This window comes from Drosophila pseudoobscura, chromosome X, assembly GCF_009870125.1.
Source record: "Drosophila pseudoobscura strain MV-25-SWS-2005 chromosome X, UCI_Dpse_MV25, whole genome shotgun sequence".
NCBI classification, from domain to species: Eukaryota; Metazoa; Arthropoda; class Insecta; order Diptera; family Drosophilidae; genus Drosophila; species Drosophila pseudoobscura.
Window position 1 is genome coordinate 52,311,608 of NC_046683.1, and position 11,953 is coordinate 52,323,560.

Below are 11,953 nucleotides of genomic sequence, written 5' to 3' on the forward strand. Positions count from 1 at the left end.
CAACGAACAAGTTTCGTGGAAAGCCAGATTATTGCAATCATAAATTTTTATGATTTTTCCATTGGTTGCAGCTCTTGGGGAGGTGGCAGTGGCAGTGGCAGTGACAGTAGCAGGGGCAGTGGCAGCCTCGAGGGTATAGTGTGGCACGAATGCGTGAGAAAAATACTACTCACATGCCGCTGAAAATTTTATGTGAATTTAATAGCCCTGCAGATATGATGCAGAAAATTATTATAGTCTGCTCCGGCTCCGGCTCCGGCTCTGGCTCCGGCGGTCCTTCGCTCTTTGCTGAAAAGAAGCGATAAAAAAGGAGGCAATAGCAGCTGTATCAATACACCTATATATATTTTAGATACATATGTATACATTTCGGTGTATTGATACATTTTCCCACATCCGGCGGCAAAGTTGTTTTTTTTTTCTGCGTGGGCCATTAAAAGGAAATTTAATATAAACTTAGGAAGGAAGATGGGATGACAGGGGCCGTAAAAAGCATATTGACAATGCCGCAAGATCCATCCATCAATCAATCAGGCCTGACAGTGCCCCAGCGGGAGGGCGGTGGCAGGTAAAAAAAAACCAAAAAAATATATAAAAATTCAGAAGTAATCTAATCCAATTACTCAACACTGGCAAACAAGCAGCCGAGCAGGAGAACAGCAGAGCAGCGGAAGGATTCCATGCAGGGCGCTAATGGACGAACGCCCCCACATGGAGGATATCACATGTCTACGAAAAAGTTAAATAACCGAAGGGCAATCCCAAAGTATCAATAGCCAGGAAGCGGAGACCAGCAGGGCAGGCGGTGTAGATGGGCTCTAAGCCACAGGCACATTTACATCATCCCCAAACGAATGCGTTTGATTATTAACCAACAAAAGGAAAGGGGGAGGGAAAGGGGAAGGGAAGGGCAAGGGTGCTGACGAAGTGCAAATCCTGGCCAAAAAACACAAATTGAAATCCAGACGCATTCAATGCGAGTCCTCCCAGGGCTCTGGCTCGGGTTCGGGTTCGGGTTCGGTCTCGGGACCGGGTTCCTAGCTTTTGTTGTTGCCACGGGGCTTACAAGGCCCAGGACCCGGAACAGAGCCCGCACTCGCATTCTATTGACGAAATTATAATTTTTGTTGCTTCAATAAAATGACAGGCCAAAATACTAATATGGTTTCATTTCTGCCTCTTCCCCAAAAGCCCTAAGCAGGCTTAGGCATCAAATTGAAAATATAAGAAGCGGCGGGTGGAAAGCTCTTTGTTCGAGGGGAGACACTGGCACAATAGGGGAGGAAAGACCCTTGGCTGAGGGCTGATTGGATGGCAGAACTTTCGTGATGATGATGATGCGGTGACATTGATAGGATATCGAAGGAGGGAAAACTATTCTCTATTCACCGCAACATACTTAATCATTCAAATTAATTCAGGGTATACTTACTCGTATTTCGTAAGCCACCCCCTCAGTGATTTATTCGCCCCGCCATGAGATTCATTTAGCTTTGCCACCGGAACACAGCCTTTCACCTTTCACTTTCGGCAATCAAATAGCAATTATGCCTGCCCATAGTTCAAATATTTGCCACTGACACTGACACTGATGCTGATGTTGATGCTGGGATTCCTTTCCCCCTTTCCTCGGAACACCCGTTTATGCAAATTTGTACGGGTTAACGATTTCATTAAATGCCATACCCGGGCACGCCTTATCTCTGCTGGACGGACAGGCGGCACTGGCAGCTCCTGTGGCATCTCGACTAATTTCAATATCACCAACCGCCTCGCCTCTTCCAAGAGCTTGCATTAATTTTCACATTTAGCCATAAGCCGCAAGAGGCGTGGCATTGTTGATAAACCGCCACATCAGAGGGGCATCCGTTTGGCCTTTGCCTCCCTCCCGTCTCTTGTGTCTCTTCCAGTCACTGTTGCTGTCTTCTTTCCCTGTCTCATGTATCGCTATCGCCCCCTGTCTCTTGTGAATCTCTCTCCCATAAGTCTCAACCGAAGAGGCGACAAGCTTCCCCAACAAACACATACCGAATCCTCCCCATCAGGGCCTCCCAGGATGTCCGGGATATGCTCGTCGCACAGGCACAGGAGCCCGGAAGACACATGAACGACAACGACAACAGCAACGGCCAAGGGGTCAATTTGGAGAGCTTCAAAAGGGACAAGAATTTTATAAACTACAGCTGTGGAGGATGGTCTGTCTGTAGTCTGGGGCCAGCATATTTATAAACACATTAAAAACGCTTCACTGGCATCCTGGCCCCCGTCCCATATCCCACATTCTCGCAAAGCCAAAAGGATATGAGAACTTGATGAGTTATCAGTAGGGAGGACTCCGACTCCGACTCCAACTCCGACTCCGAGTTCTCTCTTTTCTCTGAGGTTAGGCGTGTGTACTCCTCTCTGTCTGAGGGATATGTGGGTAGAGTTTTCCCCTTCGGAAAATTAACACGAAACAAGTCAAAGTCAATGTTGGACGATGGAAAGGGGATCGTGCTCGTTCTCGTGGGGGAAATCCCACAACATGTTTGAAAAATGTCAGTTGCACATGAGGCAGCTGGGAACCTCAAACCTCAAGAATCTCGGCAGTCATGCCGCACCAGAAGTCGGGCACATGTGTGTGTGTGTGTGTGTGTGTGTGTGATGAGGAATTGCTGCAAGTTGCAGCTGACGGTTGCTAAGCTTGTCAACATGCAGCGACACTAAGGCTCCCCAGAGGGAGACACCTCGAGAGAGAAATGCAGGAGGCAGGCGACAGGCGGCAGGAGACAGGACATGCAGGAGAAGGCTTCAGCGTAACAATTGAATGTACCGCCACATCCACGCACTGCATCTCGCACATGAATATTTTCCAGGTCAAGCCACATTTGACCCGGTTCTTATCTAAAAGTCAACAGTTTAAATGCCATTTAACATTTTATGGCTCAACGACAGACAGAGTCAAAGGAGACGGAGACGGAGACGGAGAGTGCGAGTGAGAGTGAGAGAGAGGGAGCGTAGTCTTAGGGATGGGGGGACCATAACGATTTGTAACCTTCATGTTAATACTCTCGTCGAGTTATTTATGTAAATTACTTGCAACTGCAATGCCAACTACTTGGAGGATGCTGCTGCTTCTGGCCAAGCTCTTGCTGGGACTCTGGCTGTGGCTCTGGCTGTGGCTCTGGCTCGTGCTGCTGCCAGCGTTCATGTTTTATAATTAAGTCAGTAATTTAAGAGGGAAGGAAACTTTACTTGACTGCATTCCTTGTGGCTTACAATTTGGTTGAGCGCAAACTTTTCGTTTGTTTCGTCGCCCCCGCCACCGCCCCTGCCCCTGCCCTCGCCATCGCACTAAAAGCAGTGAAAAAAGCCAGCGAGAAAAGAACGCGCCGGGGTAGGGGGAGACAGAGAAAAGCCGTGCGAAAAAGCGGAAATGTTAACAACTACTTTGACATTTGCCCCATGCCTCCCAGAGAGAGGGTCACACCAGAGAAAGAGATTCGGAGAGAGAGAGAGAGAGTTCTGGGGGGTATTTGTTTGCAAGTTGAAATTACTTAAGTGCCAGCGCGACGAGGCGTGTGAATGCCAAACTGAGTCCCGAGTGAATAAATGAATGCGGGGGCTGTGACTCCTATGAATGAAATAGGAGCGCCAGAGATGGAGCTGTGGCCCGAACTCTGGCTCATAGACTAATGTCATTGCATTAAAGCGAATTAGGGAAAAATCCCGTCTCATTCTCTCCCTATCTCTCTCTCTCAGTTGCTGCATTCTCTCCTTCTCTTTCGCTGCAGTTTCTCTGTGCCTCTCTGATGCTGCACTTTCCCACCGCCTGGGGGCTAGCGTTTACTATACAAAAAAAAAGCGAGGGGAAAAAGGAAAATAGGAAGAGCAGTGCTGCAGTGTCGAGTGTAACAGAAGTTATTCGTGCCCCCAGATGCAGCCAAGTGTGAAGGACAACAGCAACAGCAACTGCAATCAAAAAGGGAAAACCCAAACGAATGGCAGAAAGAGTTGATGCCTCAAACGAATGCTGAATACCGTAGAAGTACAAGTACCACGGGGTACCCCCTATTCCCCTAGTTATCTGTGAAGCCTTTCTTTGCTGTTGCACCCAAAAAGCGTAGCGCCTGCTGTGCAACGGCGGGCCCATGGCATGTCAGGGTGGAAAATGTTAGTTAAATTTCGTAGTTACATTTGTTTTGTGCTGCCCGCCCAGCCTGCTCCACACAGCATGCCCCACAAGGCATCCGGCGAGAGGGAGAGAGAGAGAAAAGAGTTGGCAACTCAACTGCATGCATAGTGCATAAGTCAGTCAGTCAGTCGGCGAGGGGCAGCAGGAGGCAGTCCGGACAAGTTAGTAGTCCTGGCATGACTTTAAGACTTATTGTTCGTTGACTTTTTGGCAGCACTCGAGCAGTGGAGCCCCGCCGTCACCGCGAGTCCTCTCTCCGCCTTCTCAATTTCCCATTCGCACTTACTCGTGCTCGTACTCGTGCTCGTACTCGTACTTGTTCTCGTACTCGTAGTTCAACAATGAAATGCAAAGCAATTTACGTTTAAGATCTGAGATACTCGTACAAAAATGCTGGCCATAGAAGAGCAGCATACCATAAACACGAGAAAGTTATTAAAATGTCAGTCACAGAGTGGCCTCTCAAAGCACACATACTTAGATACTCGTACCTGGGATGACCTGTACTTTGCATAATGTTTCAAACTAGATTTCCCTTTGATTTTCTTTGTTGCAGCTGGGACTTGGGGTCAGACTTTTGCTCCTTGGAGTCACTTTAGCTTCAGCTTCAGTTTATCTTTGGCCATTTTATTTTCTGTCTCGTGATATATCCTTAAGGTATGCTTTAATTACAAGGATCATAAAAACGGGGTGAAGGCAACGCCTGCTCTGCTCCAAATTGCAGTGGCAGGCACAGACACACGATCCCTGGGTCCCCGAGTCCTTTTACTTTGTGTTACATTTTGCATTTTACGGCCCCAGACTATGGGCGGGTGTATCCTACGCTCCTGCTCCTGCTGCTCTCTGGGAACCCTCTCCCTTTATGGCATGCCATTGTTTTGGTGTTGCAATCAGCCAGAAATTTCGAGTGCATAGTTTATGTGTGTGTGTCTATGTGGATGTGGATGTGTACATATAAGACTCCAAAATATTTGTCTCCTGCTCTAAAGCTTTTCATAAATTGCTCCTTCTGTCGTTTCTCCTCGTCCTGCTTTAAAATTTCCCGCTAACAAATGACGAACTCATGTCGAGGGCTCGTTTGTTTTATGGCCAACGCTTAGGCAGCCAGATGTGGTCTTTGCCACTTTCATTCCCCTTCTGGCTCGTCGTCGTCCTCTTTCTCTCCTGCTGTTTCTATCCATTTCGCTCTGTCTCTGTCGTGTTGGCCCAGTTATTTGACACGCTTTTTTCCAGCCTTAACTGAAAGGCAGACGACAGACAGTTGGGGAGTTCCTTCATTACATTTTTCGAGGAGGCAGAGAGGTCTGTGGCATTGTTGCATGGATCACACACAGTATCTCCCCCGAAACACCCCCACCGAAACGCCAAAGAACACACAACGCATATATGTATGTATGTATGTATAGTATATGCAAAATATAATTGCCTACTTTTAGGGTCCTGCCAAATACAAAATCTTCAAAGCATCGTCATTCGTCTTGGCGGCTTTATCAACTTTATTATACGTGCGCGCCAAAAGTTGCAAAATTAACAACAGAAGGGCAGAGCGAAGGGGCGAAAAGGCGAAAGAAAGGTTTCAACTGCAGGCCGCGACCATTTTATGAGCCACACTCACACACACGCATACACGCATACACTCATATACAAAAGGCTGAAAACTGTTTCAATGTCTGACGCAGCAGCCCAGCTGCTCTCTGCTCTTCGCTCTTCTGGTTCTTCTGGTGTCTTGTTATACCCTTCAAAGAGGTCACGACGGTTCTTAGCAGAGTGTTTAGAGCAGTGGACAGACCATAGACCAAATAAAGCCAAGAAAGCATCACATCCCAGTATCATAAATAGGTCGGTCCTTGCAAATGCCTGTCGAAAGAGTTTCATCGAAATTCTATACATATCTTCCATAGAAAGATTGCATATGTTAGGGTATCTGCCGCTTCCACCAGCCCCGAAACCCGTTTTCCTTTTCTTGTTTATCTCGTTTGTGTTTGCCCTCGTTCATCGTCGTTCAACCAGCCCAACTTGATGGGCCCCCTGCCCTGCGTCTATCCCTCACCTCCCTCTTAACCAACAAAAAAAAGGAGAAAAAAGTGTCTTACTTTGCTCGGCTTTTTCGCTATTTTGCGCTGCGCAACTTTCACGACGATTTTGTGTGCCTGTTTAGTGGTGTTTGTTTGTATCTGTGTCGGTGTCTGTGTCGGTATCGGTGTCCGTGCATTATGTGCATGTTTAAGTGTGCTGTATTCTGCACCGTGTGTACTCGTACGCTGGTATTGGTATTTGTGTGTGCGTGTGTGTGTGTGTGAAGTGCGTATTCCATTCGACTGCTGCGACTGCTGCTGTTGGTACTCTCTCTAACAATTGCTGAGCGCCTGTTCCAAAATATTCACTGTGTGTGGGTGTATCTCACACGGATACAAGCCTGCAAAGCAGAATCACGCATGTGGCTGTGCAGTGGCCTGTGTGTGTGTGTGAGCACCAGAAGCTGTGCCATGATGGTGGTAAGAGTTGCGCTGTGAGCATGTTTCGGGCAACGTTTAACAATAATTTTTGGCCAGAATGTTGCCAGGCTGCAGGAGGCTGAATGAAGTGTTTTGATATCGGGTTGGGACCCCACTAAGCCGGTGAGATTTCACTCATATGCAGACATAACTCGGCAATTTTAAGCGGCTTACCCGACTCGCAGAGTTTTCATTACAAAGGTGACTCCACTCCATCTCCCCACGCAAAGCCTCCCTGCCTCTACGTCCCTCTACGCCCCTCTGCTCTTCAAGACAGCACTGGCAAGTGCACAGTCTTTTGGTACTTCAAAAGGCAGACAGATTTCTATAGAGCCACTCTCGGCGAGGCGGGGCGGGGCGGGCAAACACAGATCAAATCTTATCGGGAATCATTTTATGAGCAAAATTAATACGCTTCAAGTCAACTCAAGCGATGAGAGACTGGAAAATTTGTTCTTGGCTGTTGCTCCTGGCAACAAGCGCAATATAATGAGCCAAGGCAGGTGGCGGTGGCGGTGGCGGTGGTGGTGGCTGCTGCTTGTCCCCCTGACTGCCTGGGAGTGATATCAAAAGGGATATAAGACTCTTTCTGTCTCTCTCTCTCTCTCTTGTGGGCGGGCAACGACATCGTCATGGAAATTCTTCATTAACTCAACTTGGGCGCTCAGAGAAAAGAAGTTTATGTTATTAAGAACACAGTGACGCTTGGTGGAAAGGAAGGGCATGGTTGGGTAAGGGAGTGGAGTGGAGTGGAGTCGGAAATGTTGGCAGGGGCATGATGAAAATGGTAAGCACTCTCCACTCCCTCGAAGCATTTGGCAGGAGGCGTGGCTAGGCCCCAGCAGTGGAAGCAGCTGTTGTTGTACTAAAATGTGTGTTTTACTTGACAAGAAAGAGATAACGGTAAATGAATATGCAGCAATTTGCACGCCCACATAATGAGCAAAGGAGTAGGCGGACGGAGAGGCAGATGATGGCAGGGGAACCACTGCCGCCGGGCAGAGACTGAAATAATAACAGCGGCAGCAGCAGCAGCAACAACAGCGACTAAACAAAAGTCGATAAACATAAACCAGGACCCAGCGCTGAAGAGAGCGCTGATAAGTATGCTACACTTTCCTTTCGTCCCCTCCCAGCCTCAAGTGAGTGTGTGAGTCCCTCCTCCCATATGTGTGTGCGTGCGTGTGTGTGCGAGGCAAAAGTAAATTAAAACGATTTTAATTACGGTTGCCAAGACGATGAATGAAAATGTCAACGCGATGCTGGGGCAACAACGCTGGTGGCTACAACCAAACAGCAGGTGGGCCAGCGAAAGGACAGAGAGAGAAAAAATAGCTAGAGACAGTTTTCCTAAAAGCCTTTCGCTGTACCGCTTGTCGCCGCTTGTGGGAGTGTGAATTATAGCACATGCAGCCAGCCGTAGGAGCCGTAGGATCCGAAGGAGGAGGCCCTCATGTGTGTGGGTGAAGCTGAATAAAAGACGGGAAGCCGCTTACTCGGTAGCTCCTGGGAGCTGCCGTCAAGAAACTCGTTTAAAAGCGACTCGACTGCTGTGCTAGTGTTGTCTTTAGCCACTCGAGAAGCCAGGCCCAAAGTCATTGCCAAGAGCGAAAGCAGCAGCGGCAGCGGCAGCAGCAAACTTGGCCAAATAAAAGTGTTAACACTGCGGAAGGAGAGACCAGAGAGTGGAGTGTTGTGGAATGGAGTACAAAAACACAGCAGAATCTAAAACAAACAAGCTTCAGTTTTATGACGCTCCTTTCTCTCGTTTTTTCGAGCTGCTGTTCCGGTTTCCCCCTTTTTTTTATACCTTATTAACGCTCCCGTTTTCTATGCGGACTGCTCGTTGAAAATGAAAAGTTTTCGTGGCGGGCGTGAAATTTTTTGCCATTGGCCGCGCAAGCCAACAAACAAAAAAAAAGAGGAGAGAGAAGGCCCACCTTGGGGGTCGAGGGCTTTGATATCCTGGAATGCGATTCGATCGTAGGATGACTATGTGATATGACTTACTCTGCGTGATCAGGGAAAAGGGTTTGACTTTCTTCACAGACGTGCATTAATATTCCAACTGATGTGCCATGTCGAATATTTATACCTTTCTGGGATCAAGAATTAGTCCCTTTCTATTTTCCATAAACCAGACTATCCTCTTCAAGGGTACGACTAAAAGCTGGAAAACCACGAAAAAAAGCTCGGAAACCCTGGCTTGCTGATTAACTTGACACGGCCAACGAGGGGGTGAAAGCTGTGGGCTGGGGGAGCGGGTGGGGGTGCGGGTGGGGGTGCGGGTGGGGGAATGGAATTCGCGGTTTGAATGCAGCTGACAGGCAGCACCTGTCGCCGCTGCGGAAGTGGCGACAGCGACGCCGCGGCGACTGCAGCAGCTCCTGCGAGGGCAGGCAGCAAACGCAAACCACGCTTGACATTTCCTTGGCGACGGTTGGCTTTCAAGGATAAGCGAGGGCTGAGGCGGAAGCAGGAGCAGGAGCAGGAGCGGCGATGGGGCTGGAACCCCTGCGGTTGTGTATCTTATTTTGAGACTGCATTTAAGTGCAGTGTTTTTATGGAAGAGATTTACGCTTAAGCCAGCGTTTGTCAAAGTTTATTTAAAGGTTTAGTTTCATTAATTTTAGTTGAGGTTTTATTAATACCATTTAAGACGCGGGACCAAAAGCAGCAGTAAAACCCAAACCCACAAAGGAGTGAAACGGATTAAAAATCTGTTTTGCGGTGCAGTACGAAATGTGGGGGAAACCATTCTTTGGAATGAGATTTCAATCGAAAGTGTCTCCGCCCAAGAGTAGGCAATGCTTTCTCTTCAAACTTGATCACCCTAATTGGGATCCCTTGCTCTTTTTCACACTTCCTCCCCTCGCCAAGTATTTAAACTTCCTCTTGAGAAAACTGTAACACTTCACTCCAAACATGTTGACAGCTTAGCAGGAAGTCTCCCTCAACAACTGCTGCTGCACAAAAAATAGGTTGATTCCTCCCGCTGGCAACTTTAACCGAGCCAAAAACTGCAACTGCAACTGCAGTTTCGTGGCAAAAGTTTGCAGTGCATTTTGATGCGCCTCGCACAAAATGTCAACCTTTGGGGGCAAAAGGTGGATGGTACTCGTTACAGGGGAATGCATCCGCTGTTTGAATAATTATATAGATGAAAGGAGCCCCCGAGGCAGCGGAGTGGGGCCGTGAGACAGCGGGAGCAGCGGCCTATCCCCCCTAATCCCCAGCCCATTCAAGTCAAGGCCAGTGACCTTTTTAACGCTGTTTGTTAACGACTCAAAGGGAGCCCCCACACACACACACACAAAGCGCCAGGAGGATACTTTGATGTATCCCAAGAGCTGCAAAATCATACACAAATTGACCAAAAAAAATGGTATATTATGACCGAAAATACACCCATAAATACGACAATGTGAACAATGAAATTTGTTGCTCGTTTAACTCACCGTTGGATCAATTTTTGGCGGCAAAGTTTGCTGCTTTTGCGTGGCGTGTTTTCTTTTATTGCGCGACGGAGACGAGGACGAGGACAATCCCCTGCCAAGTTTTCGCATAAAATTCAATTACGATTGTGAACTCATAAATTTCAACACTTGGCCGCGTTTTACGATTACGCCTTTTGATTTGAGTTTGGGTTCTGGTCTGGGTCCTGGACTAACACGAAAAAAAAGTGTGAAACTTTGGGTAACTGCTCTTTGGCTACTTTGTTATCACTGTTATCAGTCCGCGGTCCGCAACAGCAGCAGCAGAAGCAGCAGCAATGTGGCAATAAAAAAAATTACCCCGTCGTGGCATTAAAAGTTAAGCGTCGCCCTTTTTCGTGCTAAACTGGCAGATTTGTTAAGTTTTTATGGCTCTTTGCCGTTGTGTTTGGGCTTGGATTTCTCGTCAGATTTCTCGTCGATTGTGTTTCCCAACGACAAACTTTTCTGGGCTCTGAGGCGCCTTTTTGGGCCAACCTTTTCAGTTGAAAGCGCGCAAGGAACTGTTGGTTCTGGCCCCATGTTCTGGCATTTATGTGTGTGCCGTCCTCGCACAGGAAACTTGGCATCCACCAGGGCGCAGGCGTTGGATTCCATTCATGGGAATGGGCATGGGGAGCGGGGGAGGGGAGTGGATCCACTTCCAGTGAGGACTTGTTTACTCGACATTCAACTGGTGGTTGACTTGCCAATCCTCAACGGGCATCCATATGTGACGTGTTCGCTGGTTCGCTCGTTGGTGGTTGTCGTGACAACTTGATTTTCCTTGTAATTTCATCACTGGAACCCATCCCCTAACGCCCAATCCCCCAATCCCCCATGAGGTTTCACATTTCGCATTGCTTTAAAGTTAATGAAATTGTATTTTGATTTCTGACTATACTCCACTGCCAGGGGCAACCTTTGAACTGTGTTGTGTGCTCGTTCTGTGTGTGTGTGTGTCCGTCAGTCAGTCTGTCTGTCCATTAGTTTGAAATCCAACTCCGGGGATATTTTCCCCATCTAATTATGAGAGCGTTTAGCCAGTGCATACTTTTCAGCGCTCAACAGGGATTTGCGAAGGAAGGGTCGGTAAACATCTGAAAAGGAGAAAACTGAATGACATTACGGCAAATCCGCTTACAGACACAGCATCCTCGTAACTAAAAGATACGGATACAGATACGGATACAGATACAGCTTCAGATGCGAATGCGAATGCGGCTAAAGATACAGAACCCACTGTCGCACATTGTTTATGCAAGCGCATTAAGCTGAGGCTCAGCCCTGGCACTGATGCGACCCCAGATACGGCAACGACACATGCAGATGGGCATATGCAGATACAGATACAGATACATGTACTTGTACTTGTACACAGATTGAGATACACAGAGCAGCAGATACAGTAGCAGCCGCACGCACCTTCATCACACCCACGATGGCAGCAGAAGAGGGAGAACACGTTGCGGTTTTTCTGAAGAATATTGACCTGCCCTCCGTTGCCTCCTTCAGTGCATAAACAAATGGCCAAAACCGCATCGCAGTGGGCGTGCCGGGGCCTCGTTAGGCCCTTCTTGAAGCAGCTGCCACAACGAGAGCTGCTGCAACAGTTGAAACTCAAAACTCCGACACGGAAAAGTCAGCGAAGCGAATTGAACTCATTAACTCTGAAGCGAGGGGATGAGAGAAAGAAAGAAGGAGTCGAACATCGCCGAGCATTGTCGTGTAATTCAATGCCCCAGCCACCGGAATGGGTATCGCGTATCTCATGGATACACGCCAATACGTGCACACGTATCAAAAGGGCT

The 11,953-nt window shown here is 48.0% G+C and overlaps 1 protein-coding gene across 2 annotated transcripts in view; it reads right to left on the minus strand.

Moving 5' to 3' along the window:
• The window catches only part of PVRAP (PVR adaptor protein), a 28,128-nt gene extending 17,439 nt beyond the window's left edge, over window positions 1-10,689 (minus strand). Inside the window, exon 1 of one of the 2 annotated variants that reach the window (XM_033382795.1) lies at window positions 174-191. The gene's annotated coding sequence lies outside the window, so the exon portion shown is untranslated. Of the gene's footprint in view, window positions 1-173; window positions 192-10,127 lie in introns of those variants that run through there. The other variant, XM_033382794.1, reaches the window with a different exon arrangement.
• Window positions 10,690-11,953: the final 1,264 nt, after the last annotated feature.